Source organism: Lygodium microphyllum, chromosome 21 (assembly GCF_053477565.2).
Source record: "Lygodium microphyllum isolate KBCC chromosome 21, Lygodium_microphyllum_v1.1.10, whole genome shotgun sequence".
Classification (NCBI taxonomy): domain Eukaryota; kingdom Viridiplantae; phylum Streptophyta; class Polypodiopsida; order Schizaeales; family Lygodiaceae; genus Lygodium; species Lygodium microphyllum.
The window spans coordinates 4,581,343-4,593,577 of NC_141155.1; positions in this window are offsets into that span (position 1 = coordinate 4,581,343).

A 12,235-nucleotide genomic window follows, 5' to 3' on the forward strand; every position below is an offset into this window, starting at 1 on the left:
GCGAATGCGCGTGGAAACGGTGGGTGAATTAAAGGGTTCATTTTAACAATTAATTTGTGATTAAGGGGAAAAATGAAAATAAATAAAGCACATAAAATAAATACCTGGAAGGGGTGTGTATGTAATGCAGAAATGTGCACGGAAGAGTCTCCCAAAAGAAGTGAATCCAGTAAAGGAAAAGTAAAGACCACTGATGAAACAACAACAACAACACCTTAGCGGATGTGTGGATTTGGTTTGTGTTGGTTGTTTATTTTTATTTTATTTTTTATTTTTTATTTTTTTGTGTTAAGTTGTGATTATTTATGGTTGAATAAATGGAAAATGAGCAAGGGAGGTGAGGGGAATTTTTTAGAATTTTTTAGAAGTTTTTTAGAATTTTTTACTATTTTTAAATGAATTTTCTACATTTATTGGCAATTTAGGGGATTAATTAGGAAATATGTAATTTTCAGAAATTTTAGGGTGGGTAATTTCCAGCGGACAAATTTCGAAAAATTGGCAAAAGGCAAAAGGAATTTTTAGAAATTTTTCTGAAATTTTTTATGGAAAAATTAAGTTAGAAATTAATTAAATCACATAAATCAAATAAGTCAGGTAGGAATAAGTCAATTAAGTCTGGTTAGTGGGGGTAAGTCATGTTAGTCACAGGAAGTCAAGTCAGGTAGGTTAGGTTAAGTTAACTAGGTTAGTCAACTAGGCTAGGTTAGTCAACTAAGTTAACTATGGTTAGGTGGTTAGTGGGTGGGGTTAGGTTAGTCACAGGAAGTCAAGTCAGGTAGGTTAGGCAGGTTAGGTTAATCAGGGTTGGGTAGTCAACTAGGCTAGGTTAGTCAACTAAGTTAACTATGGTTAGGTGGTTAGTGGGTGGGGTTAGGTTAGTCACAGGAAGTCAAGTCAGGTAGGTTAGGCAGGTTAGGTTAAGTTAACTAGGTTAGTCAACTAGGCTAGGTTAGGCAACTAGGTGAAGTCAGCTAACCTGACTATGGTTAGTTAAAACTAACCTAGCTAGGGTTAGGGTTCATTTAGGGTTAGGGTTAGGGTTAGGAGTAGTTTGAACTAACTAGGGTTAGTGGTCCTAGTTAGGTTAGGTTAGTTTGAACTAACTAGGGTTAGTGGCTAACCTGAGTAGGGTAAGTGGAGGAGGTGGTTAGGGGAAGTGGTGGTGGTGGTGAGAGGAGGTGGTGGTGGCGGCAGATTCGGCGGCGACTGCGAATCCGAGGCGGCGGTGGCGAATCCGAGGTGGCGGCGGCCAATCCAACGGCGATCCTAGGAGCGGGGCGGCGTCTAACTGCGTGGCAACTCCTGGGCGGCGACCTGCGTGGCGGCTGGCGGCGGTCTGGAGGAGTGCGACGGTGGCTGGAGGAGAGGAGGGCAGGAGGCGACTGCTGGAGGCGGGAGGCGAGGAGGCGACTGCTGGAGGCGAGGAGGGCAGGAGGCGACTGTTGGAGGCGGGAGGCGAGGAGGCGACTGCTGGAGGCGAGGAGGCAAGGAGGCGACTGCTGGAGAGGTCGACAGGGAAGCGACGGGGACGAAGGGTCGACGGGGCAGCGTGGAGCAGGAGCAGGAGGTCGTGAAGTGGGGGCGTGAAAGGAGAACGCAGAAGGCGACGGTTAAGGGTTGGGTGGTTGAAATTCGTGTGTTTTATTCGCGTGTGTTGAGTTGGTTGGTGGTTAAAGGTTTTGTTTTCTCTTCTTCTTCTTTTTTTAAATTTGTGTGATAAATAGGTTGCTTGTAGTTTTTTTTGTTCTTTTCTTGGTGTGAATGTGTAAGTTTGAAAAGAAGGGTGTGTTGGTTTGGGTGCATGTGGTGTTAGGGGTGATCGTGGTGGGTGTGTTTTGTGTAAAATGAATAAATTAATTAAGTATGTAGTGTGTGTGTGGGGGGTGTTAGTTGGATTTTCGGATTTGTTTGTTTCTTAGTGGTAGTGGTGTACTGGATTGTATTCCGGTTGAGTTGGGAGGTGTGGGTGGGGGGGTAAGATAAGTTAGTTTGTGTTGGTTTGTTGTGTTTTTTTTTTTTTTTGTTAAGGGTTTGGTTTGTGGGTGTTGTGTATAGTTGTTGGCTTTAGTGTGGTTAATGTAAGTTGGGTGCACCCCGAGCCCGAACCTATGCACAGGGTGGGAGTAAAACAAGTGGGATTAGTAGTAGCCAAAGGGACAGGGACGGCGATCCACGAGGCACCAAGGTCACGGGGCAACCGGAGTGGCACGCGGACACGACCAAGGCACGTTAAGATGCGTAAAATCGAAAACAGGGGCGGTCACGCGTCAGACGGGGCGCGTAAAGACTCATAAAAATAAAGAAAAAATTAATAATTCCCAATCCGGACGGCAAAACGAAATAGCGTAAAAACAAAAAGTGGGCAGGACAATAGGGGGAAAACAAGGAAAATATGCGACGAAAGTTCCGGGAGGGGTAAAGGGCGGTCACGTGCAAAAAACACAAAAAACGAACCAAAAAACGCAATTAAAAATTAATATCGAAAAATCCGTGCATCGGAATGAGGTGCAGAAAAAAGGAAAACTATGCAGAAAGATATGCCCGACAATCCTATCACATCAAAACATAATTCCGACGGAGATAAGATGCGTTCACATGGGAAAAACCCAAAAAACAAACCCGAAAATGGGATCAGAAATTAATAGCAGACTAAACATTCACCGGAATGACATGCAGTAAGAAGGAAAAATGTCCGCAGGGAGGAGTGGCACAGGGTTATCACGTGAAAACGCAGTTTCAGTGGAAATAGGAGGGGTTCCTATGCGAAAAACTCCCAAAATATGCCTGAAAACTCATTTAAAAATTAATAAGGAAAAATTCGGAAGTCGAAAAAGGGTGGAGGAAAAAGGAAAAAGGTAGGGGAAGGCACAGGGGACACGGCTGTCAAATCAAATTGGAATTCCGATGCAAATAGGGCGGGTTCACATGGAAAAATGTCAAAAAGATGCACGAGAAAGTCGTAAAAAATCGGAAAATTAATAATGGACAAACCGTGTAGCGGAATGATGCGCAGTAAGAAGGAAAAATATCAGAGGAAAAGTGGTTGGTAGGGCTATGATGTCAGAGCATGGTTCCGAAGCAAAAAAAAGTGCGTTCACATGGAAAACCGGCTAAATTGCGCAAAATGCTTCAAAAAGTAAAATGGTGCACCGGAACAAGGGTAGGTAAAAAGGAAAAATGATCAGTTCAAAGGGAGGAACAGGGCTATAAGGTTGGATTGGGACATTGGTGAACGTAGGATGCATTCATATAATAGGACCTCAAAATCGAGGAATGAAGGAAAACTGCAGGGAAACAGCCCCAAGGGTCGGCGGAACATAACCGGGTGGGTGGGAAGGGACCCTATTAGGGTAAAAGCAAGTCATGGTATACATGCATGAACGGGTTGAGGCATATGCAGAGGATATGCAATGTAGACGCGCAAGGACGCGTCCCCACACATAAGACCTTAATGGATAGGGTTAACCGAGCAACAGGGACCTAGGACCACGCCACAGACCATCCACTAACTTCCCCACACTTAAAACATGAACATCACTAAGAAACAGAAGTTGTAGGGTTAGAAAAACTTGGCCCGTTTCGGCAAGAATCAAGGTTGAGTGTCGATGGCACGTCCAGTGTGGTTGTCGGCGCTGGAGGGACCAAGGCATCTTTACAGCACACGTTCGTCATGGCAGGGACCACGCAGCAGCACCCAGGGAGGTAGCTGATGGAAGGAATCACAGAAAATGCGTCGATGATGAGGAATGTGGCACTCAACTCACAATCACTCAAACGAAATGAAAGAACAGTCACTCGCCCCATGACTAATATCACCCGAGGAATAAGGATTGAAACCCATATCTCATACCCGGTTGAGGAATCGACCAGGAGGGAATGGTGCAGAAGGAGTATGCCAGGGTGCACAGTTGATGGTGCAGTAGTGCGTCCAACCCGTCTGGCATAAGTGCAAGGAGGAAGGCAAGGGAGCCTTACAGTGCAGTGTACAGAACAAGGTGATGTGTCTTGTGATGACAGCAAAGACCCATCCCGTGGGTGCATAGGGAAACGGGAACATACCTGACTCCAAGTGTCGTAACGTCCCTCAATCTCACCTCTCGGTAATTGATTGAAGAAACTCCAGTCACACGCAGCCCACCCTCTGTCTCACGCTCTATTGATAAATACAGGAGGGCAGCCCATACTCACATCCCCATCCGGTTAGGATGAAAGCTCACAGCACTCTATTGTTTGTCGATGAAGATCGCGTCATCAATTGTTAAAGAGGCGTACCTAGGGAGGTAGCCATCAAATCGAACGTTGTATTGGACACGAACATGGCGTCTGCTAGAGGACAGGTAATCACTTTGCAAAAAGACCCAGGACACAGCGTACCAAGGGAGGCAGCTTCAGAATTGGATCCGAGGGATATCAATCAATGAATCCACTTTCTGGACTGCTGGGTGTTACCACCTTTTCCACAGCCAGCTTCTCGCCCAAGGGTGTTTATCACCTTTTCTTGGAACGAGGCCTGCTATGACAGGGAATTGCTTCCTTTTCTCTCATAACAGATTTGTTTTTCTTGTTTTTTTTTTCTTCTTTGGTTTTTTTTCTTTTTCTTATTTTCCCCTATTCCCGAGGGTGTTTCCACCTTTTCTCGAAGAATAGGTCGGCATGACAGGGACCTAAGTCCTTTTCTCCCATGACCGATCTGTTTTTTTTTGTTTGTTTTTTTTTTTCAATATTGAGCAAAGGAATGGTAGAAAGACCATTTGTCAAAACCCACCTCGCCACTGTCGCTGGTGGAAAATAGAGAATAAGAGATCAAGGCTGGAAGGGGGGTTTGAGGAGATAGAGCGTTGCGTCCACCTCATCAGAAGTAACTGAAGAACGGCTATCAGAAGTAACATCATAAGAAGTACAATGCCGCGCCAACGAGGGAAAGGATCAAGTATCCGTAATTGTCAAGATCCCCAAGGAGGGAAGTACTTCTTCAGGCGATATCCATTGATCAAAAAGGGATCATCAAAGGCATCAACGGTCTGTACTTGGACAGAGCCATTTGGGTTGACTGCAAGTACCTTATAGGGGCCCATCCACCGCTGTTGGAGCTTGCCAGGAAACTTGCCAAAACGTGAATCATAGGCTAGGACCAAATCACCTTCTTTGAACTCCTTGTGCTTGATGAAGCTGTCATGGTAAGCCTTACGTCGAGCTTGCGTGGCTTCCATGCACTGTAGAGCCATCCTACGAATTTCATCCAAACATTCGAGGTGCAGGAGACGGCGTTGCAGTGAATTATCGTTTCCCAAACGCTCTTTGATAGCCACTCTCAAAGAGGGCAATTCCAGTTTAATAGGAAAAATAGCTTCTGTACCATACACCAACTGGAAGGGTGTCTGTCCTGTTGCTGCTTTATGGGAGGTTCTGTACGCCCAGAGGGCCTCTGTAAGTCGATCGTCCCAATCACGACGATGTGCGGCAATTGTTCTTGTCAGAATCGAGCAGAGGATGCGATTGGTGACTTCGACTTGCCCGTTGGCTCTGGGGTAATAAGGAGTGGACTTGCGATGGCGGATCTTATACAACTCTGTCAACTCTTCCATGACTTTGTTAAGGAAATGCGTGCCTCTATCACTTACCAGCTCTAAGGGACTGCCAAAACGGGTGATGATATTCTCGTACATGAACAGGGCCACGCTGTTACCATCGTCGCGTTTTAGGGCTTTAGCTTCACACCACTTTGTGACATAATCTGTACATACGAGGATGTATCTGTTCTGTTTCCTTCTGGTAGGAGGATCGATCGGACCTATGAAGTCAATGCCCCACTTCTCAAACGGCTTCAAAGGAAGGATAGGTTGCAGTGGCATGGCACTTGTCTTGGTGGGTTTCCCCATTCTTTGACAAATATCACATCTTTTACAGTAATCATAGGCATCCTTGTGAATGGTAGGCCACCAATATCCTGCGAGCAGAGCCTTCCTGGCTGTAGCTTCTCCTGCAAAGTGACCTCCACATGGCTCGTCATGGCAAGCCTTCAGAACAATCCCAATCTCATTTCCTGCAACACATCTTCTGAGCACTTCATCTTTGCCTTTCTTGTACAGTGCACCGCCTAACAAGGTATAGGGGGCTGATTCCAGCATAAGCTTCTTCCTTTCCCGACTAGAGATACCAGGAGGGTACTGTTGGGTTGCCAGCAGATTGGCAATGTCTGCATACCAGGGAGTTACAGTTTCTACCAAGAATAGGGAAGCATCAGGGAGGTCTGGATCATCTTGCTCCTCATCTACAGTTTGTGGGATACGCGACAGATGATCAGCCAGAACATGGGAACGTCCAGGCTTAGTAATCACCTTAAAGTCGAACTCCTGGAACAAAAGGAGCCATCTCATCAAACGTCCTTTCACATCTGCTTTGTTCATCAAGAAGGACAGGGCCTCATGATCCACATAAAATTTAAAGTGGGTGGATAGGAGGTAGTGGCGGAACTTCTCCAGGGCAAACACCATTGCCAAGCACTCCAACTCTATCACTGTATAGTTCTGTTCCCTATCAGTAACTTTTCGGCTTGCGTAATAGATCGGTTGATCCAGCTTCGAGGAGCCCTTCTGGCATAGGACTGTGCCTAAGCCTTCAATAGATGCATCAGTGTGTATGTGGAACTCTTTCGTCCAATCAGGAGGTTGCAGAATGGGTGCCTCAATCAGACACTGCTTCAGAGTGTGGAAGGCTTTGTCACATTCTTCTGTCCAAGTAAACTCTGCATCTTTCCTCAGGAGCTTGTGCAAGGAGGTTTCCTTTGTTGCAAAGTGGGCTATAAACCTTCTGTAGTAACCCACATGGCCTAGGAATCCCCTCAATTGTTTGAGGTTGGTGGGTGCTGTCAGAGTTGTGATCTTTTCAATCTTGGCAGGGTCTATTGATATCCCTTGTGTAGAGACAATGTGGCCCAACAGGACTCCAGAAGAAACCCCAAAGATGCATTTGTCAGGGTTGAGGGAAATCCCATACTCCCGGCATCGATCAAAGCATTGCTCCAAATGTCCCCAGTGTTCACTGATCAAACTATAGACACAGAAGTCATCCAAATATACTTCCATAAAGTCGTATAGATGATTTTGAAATGCCGCCATCATGACTCGTTGGAAAGTAGCGGGGGCATTGCAGAGCCCAAATGGCATCACCCGGTAAGCGTAGGTCCCCCATTCTGTGGTGAAGGTTGTTTTGGATTGGTCTTCTTCTGCGATCTACACTTGGTTGTATCCGCTGGATCCATCCAAAAGGGAATAAAGCTCATGTCCTGCCACTGTGTCCAACAGTTGGTTTGTGAAAGGGATAGGAAAATGATCCTTCTTTGTCTTGGAATTAAGCTTTCGAAAATCCACATATATTCGCAATTTGCCATTCTTCTTGGGTACAACCACGATGGGTGAAACCCATTCACTATTTGCCACTGGATAGATGAACTCGGCTTCTAGAAGCTTCAGCAGCTCCGCTTTCACCAATGTGGAATAATTCGGGTTCATTCGCCTCTGTCGTTGCCGTACTGGCTTGGTATCAGGCTCCAAGTCAATATGATGTTGACATATTGTGGGATCAATCCCCTTTAGGTCTTTGTAGGACCATGCAAACACGTCCAAATTTTCTTTCAACAAGTTGTACAAGGTTGACAACTCCTCTTCTGGGAGGCTGCTACCCACCTTCAAGTGGCGTTCAGTGCCTTCTGCATCCACAAAGGTTAACTGCCTTTCACCTTCTACTTCACGGATGAAGGTTCCACGGACTGCTTCTGGGTACAGATCCGACTCCTTCAAGGGAGTGGTGTCCTCTTCTGATGTCCCACTAGAACCAACTTCTTCTTTTGGTGGAGACTTAGGTTGCTCCTTAAGATGTTGGAATGGGATAAGCGCCGTTTCGGGTTTGGTTTCAAAATTAATTACCTCTTGGCTTGAAGACTCCTCTTCTGAAGATGACACATCCAAGAACGTCACATAACAGGGACCCTCTGATGCCTGTTGGATTTGTGGGACTGGTGCTTGTTGGCACGGTGCATCATCATCATCTTTCTTTGGCAAGGATGGGTTAGGACGGCAGGAGCCACTCTTGAAAGACGGCTTGTTCTTCTTAATCCATTCCTTATAAAGATTTTGCATATGAGAAGATCCATTTACCAGACCAAATGGTATCATCACCATTCTGTCCCATAGCATGAGCTCATCGGCTTCTGATGCTTCTGGAACTTCTTCCTCAAATGTATCCTCTTCAGGTGGGATAGATTCTTCTGTTTCACTTTCATCACCTTCTTCGTACATATCATATTCATCCTCTTCTGTCTCTGTCTCTGCTTCTGCTTCTGCTTCTGTAGGAGCTCTGTAACAGAAGAACAGATTCTCTGTTTCCTCTCCTGTCTCTGTTTCTGTTTCTGCTATGGCCATGTAACAGGGAGAGCAGTACATCCATGCTTCTATCTCACTATCAGAAGTGATTTCAGAAGTCATTCCCGGTTCAAGCACGAAGTATTCACCCATTGATAATGGCTTTGCATATTTTGGAAGTCGGCTTACAATATCCACTGTTAAGGAATGTGCCACTGTTTTCTTGGGAAGGATCTGTTTGACAGCATCTTCGTCTGCTGACGTTCCATCTGTAGCCTCATTAGGGGAATCAGAAGATAATTCCAAGGAGGTGGAGCCATGTCCTTTTTGAGGACCATATAGTTTTAGCACCACTTTGTTGGGTCCTCTACCCAAGGTCAAGGTTCCTTTGAACCAATCCGTCCTTGCTCTAGCGTAAAAAAGCCATGGTCTGCCCAGTAACAGAGGATAGGATGTACCATAAGAGTTTGGCTTCACCACCAAATAGGTCAGCCAATAATCTTTTCCAGCCACTGTAGTCTTCACATATGGGAGAATGCCCAAAGGCTTGATTCTACTCTGATCCGCCAGTCTGATGAGCCATTGGGTGGGTTGCACTCCTTGTAGGCCTAAATCCTTCATTGTAACATCCGTCATAATGCTCACTGATGAACCACCATCAATCAGTGCATTTGCAATGAAGCAGCCTTCTATCCACACGCCAGTCTCTGGAGTACCTGGATCTAGGAAAGCATTAGCCACATCCACTTCTTTTACAGGCTCTGAAGCATTGTTGGACTTTGTTGCTATTGAGGGAGCAATCCTTATGCCACGTCGTCTTGTCAGTATACTTTTGAACCTTTTCCGGCAACTTGGAGACAACATCAATAATTGTCGGAATGTGAGGTTTGGTCTAAAGGTATCTAGATCTCTAACCAGATCGTATTCCTTAATAGGATCCACTGGCTTCTCTAACCGGTTAGGGAATGGGGCAACACCCATTTTCATTTTCCCTCTTTCTTCCAACAGAGGAATTACAGGAGCTTCTTCTGCCACTTGTGGCACTGCCTCCTCTTCTGTATCCTGGACCTCTGGTCCTGTCTCTGTAACTGTCTCTGTAACTCTCTGTGGCACTATAGGGCTCTGTACGGTACTGTTAGGCTCTGTTCTGTTCTGTTCTTCTGGTGGAAGATTGAACTTCACTGTTCTGGCAGGAGGGTTATTTTCTTTCTGGATAGGTGGTTCCTTCTGCTTTGCACGCATGATGGCAGCAACTTCCAATTCCACTAAATTGGAGGTAGGCTCTTGGGCCTTGACCGGACTATCAGTAGCACTATTTTTCATTGGGGCTGGGCTTGGACAATCTTTTGCAGTGTGGCCTTCTCCTTTGCATCGACTGCATAAGGGCTTGTAATCCACTGACCTTCAAGGATTTGGACAATTTGGTGAGATGTGTCCCTTTTCTCCGCATCTGTAACATTCCACTTCTGATCTCTGACCACCGCCAGACTGTCTTCCTCTGTAACTTTGAGAAGGAAATCTTCTGGGTCCGAAATTAGGACCAAACTCTCTAGGCTTGGGTCCAATATCTTGTGTTGTCATTTTGGATTCCAGCAGGTTGAATCTTGCGTCTTCTTCCTTCCTTCTCCTATCATGCATCTCCTTTAGCGAGCAAATGTCCTCTGTATGGTTCTTCCGCAAACAGTAGGAACAAAAGGCTCCAGGAATGGTTGGTTTTCGTGTACATTTAGTGGCTAAATGGCCTGCTTGATGACACTTACCACACCAAGTATTTGACCGCATCACATCTCTTCCTGCTCCTGCAACATTGGATATGCTTGTCGTGTTCACTTTCAACGTCTGTAGCTGCTCTGTAATCACATCCATCAACTCCTTTTTGATATTTGCAACGGAGTTAGATAAGTAGTCCTTCAAGCTTTCACCTCCTGAGGCACTGGCGGGAGGGTTTTGAGGAGTTTTTGTAATCACTGCATAAACTGGTTGGGCTGGTACAGAGGGGTCTCTGTTTTGGTTCTGATTCAGCGCTCCTGTTTGAACTGTTGGCTGTTGGCTCCAATTGGTAGGATTCCACTGTTGCTGCTGATTTGTCATTGAGGAAATTGGTTGGGACCATTTTTGTTGTGGTTGAACCACCATTTGAGGCATGGATTGTGGCCACTGTGGATTTGGTGCATTGTACTGTGATATCGGGGGCATCTGTTGGTAAGGGTAGGGAACAGTCCCTGGGACTGCATTTGGTGGGTACACATCATTCCTAGCATCAGAGGAGGTAGGACTCCTCTTCCTGTATTCATTGCTAGTCTAGCTTCCACTTCATCATACAGTCTTGCACCTTCTGTTGCAGCATGCAGGGTGGCTGGTCTTTGTAGCTCCACAAACTTACGGACTTCTGGTTGTAATCCTCTGAGAAACACCGCCTTCTGAATGCCATCATCTAGATTATGGTTAGTCCATCTCTTCAGGATGGATTCCATTCGTGAGACATAAGCTTCTACTCTTTCTCGAGAGGACTGACTTAGGTTCATGAATTCCTCTCTCATCCGCTCTTCAAAACCTTCACGCCTGAATTTAGTGAGGAAGGCCAACTTCAGGTCATCCCATGTGCCAAAAGTTCCTGCTGCTTGTCTCTCATACCACTGAAACGCCGCGCCCTTGAAAGTGGCGGGGAATATTGCTAACCAATGCTCAGGGGTTCTGGCATTGTTAGCCACACACGCTACCATAAACTCTACTACATGAAGATCGGGGTCTTCATTGTACTCTCCCTTAAAAACTGGCAATGGGACTACATTTGCTGGCCTGTCATCAATATTTCCAGGACGGATCTGGCTTGGAAGTGGACCTCCAGCAGGAGGAGGAAGGGCTTGATGTGCCATTGGGACTTCAGTAAAGAGTTCTGCAAGGGCATCAAAGGCGGCTTCTGCTGCTAGCTCATTCTCAGCCTTGATTTTTGCTTTTTCTCTTCTCATGTACCTCTGGACTCGTTCTAACGCTTGCCTCTTTATTGCGTCATTCATCAGGGGTGTGGCTCCACTATGTTGTTAGTGCTCCACAGAGGGTTAACAGAAGGCTTCAGTCTCTAGAGGACTCTCTTGCCAACATTTCTTCTACTTCTTCCTTTTCAACGTCCCTGAATTCTGCTTTCATGCCACTGCACAGAGGAAGGTATTCAGTTCTGAAGGTGTCAAAATGCATACGTCTGAGCATTGTGGTGGTGCCATCATCATAGTAATGCCAGCTTCTAATGGTTTCAACAGTGTATGTTGTGAAAAACACTCTGTCTACCAACTTCCAGTGGGTTGCTAATTGAACAAACAGAAGATTATCAGTACACCAAGCATCCCATGTATCTTGCTGTTGAGCGTCCACGAACAAATTCCAACTCTTTTCCTTCTTGTCTTTGTGAACCTCTACAGACCAAGACTCCTGAAGCTTCTTCACAATCTCCCACTTGATGTTGTCTGGAAACTTCTCAATGAATGCCAAATCTTCCATGGATGGTCATTCTCTCTGTTTCTGCTCTTCAGTTTATTCCCAAACAGTTTGCCACCAAGATGCAAGTTTCTGCTGCTTCAACAGGAAGAGGAAACTGTCCACCACATAGAGCATGCATCATGATGGTGATATGTTTCCGCCATTGTGGGATGAAATTCTTGTGGAAAGTGGCTTTGATTATGAGGAATTCCAACTCTTCAGTGGAAGAAGGAACTTTACAAACATCCATCGAATTCTTCTCTTCTTGGCAATGCCATTTCCTTCATTTTCAGCCTCTTTTGGTACTTGTTGACGGCAAGATTCCCCGGCTGCGCACCAAAAACATGGAGCCCCAAGAGGAACACCAAGGAAAAGGGAATTCTCTTGCAAGAAAATCT